The following is an 8,273-nucleotide window of genomic DNA, read 5'->3' on the forward strand; positions in this document are numbered from 1 at the left end:
TGTAGATAGATATGTAGTATGAAAAAACAATTAATGAAAAAAGTTATGGGTTTGAAAGAGAGCAAAGAGGGTATATGAGAGGATTTGGCAGGAGAAACATCAAGGAGAAATGTTTTAATTATATAATAACAAATTAATGATATATAAAAAGCAAAACAAAAATAAAACAAATGAACAAACAACAACCTGAAGTAAAACCAAAATCAACAAGTAATATACCTGCCAGGTACGCAGACTAGGATTCCTTTAAGATTTTATGCTGCACAAGCTACAATATCAATCATCAGGAATAGAAATAACTAATGTTGGCATAAATGTGGGAAAAAGAAAGTCATACGCTGCTATGCAAGTGATAACTAGAGAATCAACTTATGAAATCAATCTAGACATTCCAGAAAATGAATAAATAAAAGAATAAAAAGTATTGTGTGACCAAATTAGAGGATTGATATGTGATACGATTTCTGCACAATGATAAACATCTACTTATAATAGATAAGGAAACATTGACAAGTCAAAATTGGGAAGACAACAAATTCTAACTCGGTAAACCAATGAGCCACCTTTTTTTGTAGAGTTGATTCATCTGTCTGTATGTCTGTACATCAACAGTAAAGATGTATGAAGTAGCCTCATAGAATATGTCTTACAAGTTCAATATATGTAATTGAAGAAGATATGATTTAAAATTTGAACTGAGGTTCCCACATAGGTAAACAGTACTGCTCCTAGACATCAGAAATATTAAATAAAACTCTCTGTACCAACAGCTACTGTCTATCTGCCTAGTACTGGTCATGGAGTCCCCATTGCCACACCAAACAAAATAGGTCATTACCAGTGAACACACAGAACATTTTGGTTACAAGAGAGCCATCTAGAATTTATGAGGGAAAGCTCTCTGCTGGCTATTGTAGCCCTGCAAGGTCCTGTATGGGCCCCAGGCTGGGAAAGGATGTCAATGGTCTTAGCACTGTAACCTGCAATCTATAATAACAGGCAATTGATAAGATGTGTGCAGTGGTGCAATACTGGCACAACTGCTTATGGGCATTATCAGCTTCACTAAATAGGACTGATTTCAGTTCCACAGAAAGGAATTCTTTCCTGATACAGTAAACAAGGTAGAATATCATGGGTAGAGATTACTGGTTTAAGGGCAAACAACTTGTTAATGATCACATTTAATCTGTTATTAAATTATTCATCATTTGTAAGATTTGTACTATCAACTTTGATGAAAAAAGTCTCATACATTTGGTAGTAAATAATCCACATTAAATTGCTGTTCAAAAAGAACTGAGAACAAACAATTGTGGAAGAATGAGGCAAGTATCATTTCATCATGGTTGGGGGAGGGTCCCAATTTTATGTGTATGGCTGTTTTCACTGCATGTGTTTAGGCAGCATACACATGATGTGCATAATCCAGAAGGCACCATATGCCCAGACACGAGAGTCACACAGTTGGTAGCTACCATGTTAACTGAGTGAATCAAACCAGGAACCTACAGAAGAGCAAACACTGGACCATCTCTCTAGCCCTGACCTTGGTCATTTGTAAACTAAATGTAGTCGTGTACATCTTGTCACATTCGCATCTTAACTCTATAGCTTCTCAGCATCTTGATATATTTATTGTTTGACTATAGTTTGAAGATTTTGAAGGTGAATAAAAGATGAAAATTTATTGGAACGTTTTGTGTTTTCTTTCATGATGAATTTTATGTATACTATTTCAGTATTAGGCAAAGAATTTGTCAAATTGAATGTATTTGGGAGTGGAACTTCCAATAAACAGTAAGGTGTGGGGATTATATATGGTTTACTATATATTGTGTCAGAAGACTGTCTTTTCAGTGTTCGACAAAACTAAAGGAAAATCAAAGGCTTTGTCACAATTTTTGATACTACATTCTTTCCTTATGATTCTTTTTGAGACAGGGATTATGTAGTCCTGCCAGGCCTGAAACTCAGTATGTGGATGAGTCTGGCCTCATACTCATAGACATCTTTCTGACTTTGTGTCCTGAGTGCTGCTGGGATTCAAGGTGAGCAACTTATTTAATATGGGTAGCTCACTTACAGTTCAGACATTAAGTCCATTATCATTATGGTGGGAAGCAAGACAGCATTCAGGAAGACATGGTACTGGAGTTTAAGAGTCCTTACATGTTTTTTCATTTTTTCATTATTATTATTATTATTATTATTATTATTATTATTATTATTATTATTATTATTATTATTATTTTCACACCCGCCCCTCCTCCCATTTCCCTCCCTCTCCCCCTCCCCCATCCCCTTTACCCTTCCTCTCCAGTCCAAAGAGCAGTCAGGGTTCCCAGCCCTGTGGGAAGTCCAAGGTCCTCCCCCGCCGCCATACAGGTCTAGGAAGGTGAGAATCCAAATAGACTAGGTTCCCACAAAGCCAGTACATGCAGTAGAATCAAAACCCAGTGCCATTGTCCTTGGCTTCTCGGTCAGACCTCCTTGTCAGACACGTTCAGAAGTCCAGTTTGATCACATGCTCCATCAGTCCCAGTCCAACTGGCTTTGGTGAATTCCCATTAGATCAGGCCACCATCACAGTGGGTGGGCGCACCCCTTGCCGCCCTGAATTCCTTACTCAAGTTCTCTTTCCTTCTGCTCCTCATTTGGAACGTGGGGGCTCCAGTCCAATGCTCCAATGTGGGTCTCTGTCTCTATCTCCATCCATCGCCAGATGAAGGTTGTATGGTGATATGCAAGATATTCATCAGTGTGGCTATAGGATAGAGCCAGTTTAGGCGCCCTTTCCTCAGCTGCTCAAGGAAAAAGCTGGGGACATATCCCTGGACACCTGGAAACCCCTCTAAAGTCAAGTCTCTTGCCAATCCTAAAATGGCTCCCTTAAGATACTTCCCTGCTCCCATATCCACTCCTCCTCCATCCCAACTGTCTCATTACCCAAGCTCTCCTCATCATCATCAATCCCCTTCTCGCTACTCTTTCCTCATCTCCCCTTACCCATATCCCACCCCCACCCCCAACCTCTCAATTTTTGTGTGGCAATCTTGTCAACTTCCAATATCCAAGAGGATAACTACATGTTATTCTTTGGGGTCACCTTCCTATTTAGCTTCTCTAGAATCATGAATTTGAGGGTCAATGTCCTTTATTTATGACTAGAATCCACTTATGAGTGAGTACATACCATATACATATTTTGGAGTCTGGATAGTGTTTTCTATTTCCATCCATTTGCATGCAAAATTCAAGATGTCATTATTTTTTACCGCTGAGTAGTACTCTAATGAGTATATATTCCATACTTTCTTTATCCATTCTTCCATTGAAGGGCATCTAGGTTGTTTCCAGGTTCTGACTATTACAAATAATGCTGCTATGAATATAGTTGAAAAAGTGCTTTTGTAGTATGATTGGACATCTCTTGGGTGTATTCCCAGGAGTGGTACTGCTGGATCCTGGGGTAGATTGATCCCAAATTTCCTGAGAAACCACCACACTGTTTTCCAAAGTGGTTGCACAAGTGTGCATTCCCACCAGCAGTGGCTGAGTGTTCCCTTTACTTTACATCCTCTCCAGCAAAGGTTATCATTGGTGTTTTTGATTTTAGCCATTCTGACAGGTGAAAGATGGTATCTCAAAGTTGTTTTGATTTGCATTTCCCTGATCGCTAAGGAGGTTGAGCATGACCTTAAGTATCTTTTGGCCATTTGAACTTCTTCTGTTGAGAATTCTCTGTTCAGATCAGTACGCCACTTTTTAATTGGGTTAATTAGCATTTTAAAGTCTAGTTTCTTGAGTTCTTTATACATTTTGGAGATCAGGCCTGTGTCTGTTGCAGGGTTGGTGAGTAGGTTGCCTTTTTGTCTTAATGACTGTGTCCTTTGCTTTACAGAAGCTTCTCACTTTTAGGTCCCATTTTTTCAATATTGCCCTTATTGTCTGTGCTACTGGGTTATATTTAGGAAGTGGTCTCATGTGTTATAGCCTATTTCCCACTTTCTCTTCTATCAGGTTCAGTGTGTTCATATTGATATTGAGATCTTTAATCCATTTGGACTTGAGTTTTTGCATGGTGATAATTATGGATCTATTTTCATTCTTCTACGGGTTGACATCCAGTTGTACCAGCACTATTTGTTGAAGATGCTTTCTTCCATTGTACACTTTTAGCTTCTTTGTCAAAAATCAGGTGTTCATAGGTTTGTGGGTTAATATCCGGTTCTACTATTCAATTCCATTGATCGACTTCTCTGTTTTTATGACAGTACCAAGCTGTTTTCATTACTGTATGTCTGTAATAGAATTTGAAGTCAGGGATGGTAATGACTCCAGAAGTTCCTTTATTGTACAAGATTGTTTGGGCTATCCTGGGTTTTTTTTTTTGTTTTTGTTTTTGTTTCAATATAACGTAGACTATTGTTCTTTCAAGGTCTGTGAAGAATTTTGTTGGGATTTTAAGGGGGATTGTGTTGAATTTATAGATTGCCTTTTGTAGAATTGCCATTTTTACTATGTTGATCCTACCCATCCAAGAGCATGGGAGGTCTTTCCATTTTCTGGTTTCCTCTTTCTTCAATGCCTTAAAGTTCTTCTCAAATAGATCTTTCACTTCCTTGGTTAGAGTTACCCCAAGATATTTTATGCTATTTGTGGCTATCATGAAAGGTGACGCTTTTCTGATTTCCTTCTCTGCTTCCTTATCCTTTGTGTATAGGAGTTTGACTTCTTCCTTTCCGATTCGAATCCCCTTGATCTCCTGATATTGTCTTTTTGCTATTGCTAGAACTTCAAGAACTATGTTGAAGAGATGTGGTGAGAATGGACAGCCTTGTCTTGTTCCTGAATTTAGTAGAATGGCTTTGAGTTTCTCTTCATTTAATTTGATATTAGATATTGGCTTGCTTTATATTGCTTTTATTATATTTAGGTATGATCCTTGTACCCCTAACCTCTCCAAAACCTTTATGATAAAGGGGTATCAAATTTTATCAAATGCTTTTTCCACATCTAATGAAATGATCATGTTTTCTTTCTGTTTATTTATATGATGAATTACATTGATATAGATTTTCATATGTTGAACAAGCCCTGCATCTCTGGGATGAAGCCTACTTGATAGTAGTGGATAATTTTGTTTAATGTGTTCTTGGATTCAGTATGCCAAAATTTTATTGAGAATTTTTGCATCGATGTTCATGAGTGAGATTGGCCTGTAATTTTCTTTCTTGGCTGGATCCTTGTGTGGTTTTGGAATTAGGGTGATTGTAGCTTCATAAAAAGAGCTTGGCAATGAGTCTTCTGTTTCTATTATGTGAAACACATTAAGGAGTATAGGTATCAGCTCTTCTTGGAAGTTCTGATAAAATTCTGCATTAAAACCATCAGGTCCTCGGACTTTTTTTTTGGTTGGGAGATTTTTCATGACAGCTTCTATTTTCTCATGACTTATAGGTCTATTTAACTTGTTCACCTGGTCTTGATTTAATTTTGGTAAATGGTACTTATCTAAAAATAACTCCATTTCTTTTACATTTTCTAACTTTGTGGCATATAAGCTTTTGTAGTAAGATCTAATGATTCTCTGAATTTCCTCAGTGTCTGTTGTTATGTACCCCTTTTCATTTCTGATCTTGTTAATTTGCATGTTCTCTCTCTGCCTTTTGATTAGATTGGATAAAGGTTTGTCAATCTTGTTGACTTTCTCAAAGAACCAGCTTTTTGTTTCATTTATTCTTTGGATTGTTTTCTATGTTTCTATTTTATTGATTTCAGCACTCAGTTTGATTATTTCCAATCTTCTACTCCTCCTGGGTGAGTCTTCTTTTTTCTAGAGCTTTCAGCTGTGCTGCTAAGTCTCTAATGTGAGTTTTCTCCGTTTTTTTAATGTGGGCACTTAGAGCTATGAACTTTCCTATTAGCACTGCTTTCATAGTGTCCCATATGTTTGGGTATGTTGTATCTTTATTTTCTTTAATTTCAAGTAAGACTTTAACTTCTTTATTTCTTCCCTGACCCAGGGGTGGTTCCTTAGTTGACTGTTCAGCTTCCAAAAACTTTCTGGGGGTAGAATTATTGTTAAATTCTAACTATATTCCATGGTGATTCAATAAGACAAAGGTGGTTACTAATATTTTTTTGTAACTGTGGAAGTTTTGTTACCAAGTATATGGTCAATATTTGATAAGGTTGCATGAGCTGCAGAGAAGGTATATTCTTTCCTATTTGGGTGGAATGTTATATAGATGTCTGTTAAGTCCATTTGATTCATTACTTCCATTAATTCTCTTATTTCTCTGTTAGGTTTCTCATTGACCTGTCCATTGGTGAGAGAAGAGTGCTGATGTCTCCTACTATTAGTGTATGTGGTTTGATGTCTGCCTTGAATTCTAGTAATGTTTTTTACATAAGTGGTTGCTTTTATATTAGGGACATAGATATTCAGGATTGAGACTTCATCCTGATGAATTATTCCTGTTACGAGTATAAGATGTCCATTTCCAACTCTTCTCATTGATTTTAGTTTGAAGTCAACTTTGTTAGAAATTAGTATGGCCACACCCGCTTGTTTCTTAGGTCCATTTGCTTGATAAATCTTTTCCCAACCCTTTACTCTGAGTAGATGTCTGTCTTTGTGGTTGAGGTGTGTTTCTTGTAAACAGCAGAATGTTGGATCCTGTTTTCGTATCCAATCTCTTAGCCTGTGCCTTTTTATAGATGAACTGAGTCCAATGATATTAAGTGATATTAATGTCCAGTGGTTGTTAACTCCAATCATTTCTTTTTTGGTAGTAGAGTTTTTGTGTTACCTTTCTGTGAGTTGAGCTGGTGAAGGGTCGCTAGATGTTTGAGTTATTGTGGACATTGTTGGACTCCTTGGTTTGTGATTTTCCTTCTATTACTTTCTGCAAGGCTGGATTTGTGGCTACATGTTGTTTAAATTTGTTTTTATATTAGAATATTGTTTTCTCCATTTATAGTGAAAAGGTTGGCTGGGTATAGTATTCTGGGCTTGTACCCATGGTCTCTTAGTTTCTGCAGTACATCTATCCAGGACCTTGTGGCTTTCATGGTTTCCATAGAGAAGTCAAGTATAGGTCTGGGTTAGGTTTACCTTTATAAGTTATTTGACCTTTTTCCTTTGCAGCTCTTAATATTCTTTCTTTATTCTGTATGTTTTGTGTTTTGATTATAATATTGTGAGGGGATTTTTTTTTTTTGATCCAGTCTATTTGGTGTTCTGTAAGCTTCTTGAACCTTCATAGGAATATCTTTCTTTAGGTTGGGTTAGTTTTCTTCTATAATTTTATTAAATATATTTTCTGGACCGTTGAGCTGTAATTCTCCTTCTTCTGCCCCTATTATTCTTAGGTTTGGTCTTTTTATTGTGTCCCAGATTTCCTGAATGTTTTGTGATGAGAATTTGTTTGATTTGCTGATTTCTCTGATCAGAGCGTTTATTTTCTCTGTAGTGTCTTCAGAATCTGAGATTCTTTCTTCTATCTCTTGTATTCTGTTGGTTATGCTTGTTTCTGTAATCTGTGTTCATTTACTTAGATTTTCCATATCCAACTGGCCCTCGGTTTGTGTTTTCTTCCTTGCCTCCATTTCAGTTTTCAAGTCTTGAACTGTTTCCATTATCTGTTTGATTGTTTTTTTCTTGGTTTCCTAGGGTATCATTTACCGATTTACTAATTTCTTCAAACTTTTTGTTATTCTCATCCATTTCTTTAAGGGAGTTTTTCACCTCCTGTTTAAGGGCTTCTATCACTTTCATACAGTCAACTTTTTCTACTTCTTCTGGATTAGGTTGTTCAAGTACTCCTGTTGTAAGTTCGCTGGGTTCTGGTGTTTTCGTGTTGTGTTTCAGATTGTTGGAGGAATTCCTGCATTGGCACCTGCCCATCTCTTCCTCCAAATGTTCCCCAATGGATCTTCTGGTACAGGATCAGGTCCCCTTGCTGGCCAGGGACCTTGCAAACAAAAGGCCTACCTTGCTGGAGGCAGGCTATTGAAACAAAGGAACTCCCACCCAGTCCCACTCACCACCCCACCCCAGCGCCAAAAGAGGCTGAGCTGGGGGATGTTATGGCCCCCAAATAATGGAGGAAGAAGGGAGGGGTAGCCTGGGTGCAAGCTGGGATGGTATAGGAGAGAGAGGCAGTAGCCGGGGAGAGTAGACCCTGCAGATTGACCAGGAAGTATAAGGGGTTGAGGAATGTCTGTGCTCCATCTCCCGGGCTTATGCAGCGAGTCAGGAACTC

Source organism: Arvicola amphibius, chromosome 8 (assembly GCF_903992535.2).
Source record: "Arvicola amphibius chromosome 8, mArvAmp1.2, whole genome shotgun sequence".
Classification (NCBI taxonomy): Eukaryota; Metazoa; Chordata; class Mammalia; order Rodentia; family Cricetidae; genus Arvicola; species Arvicola amphibius.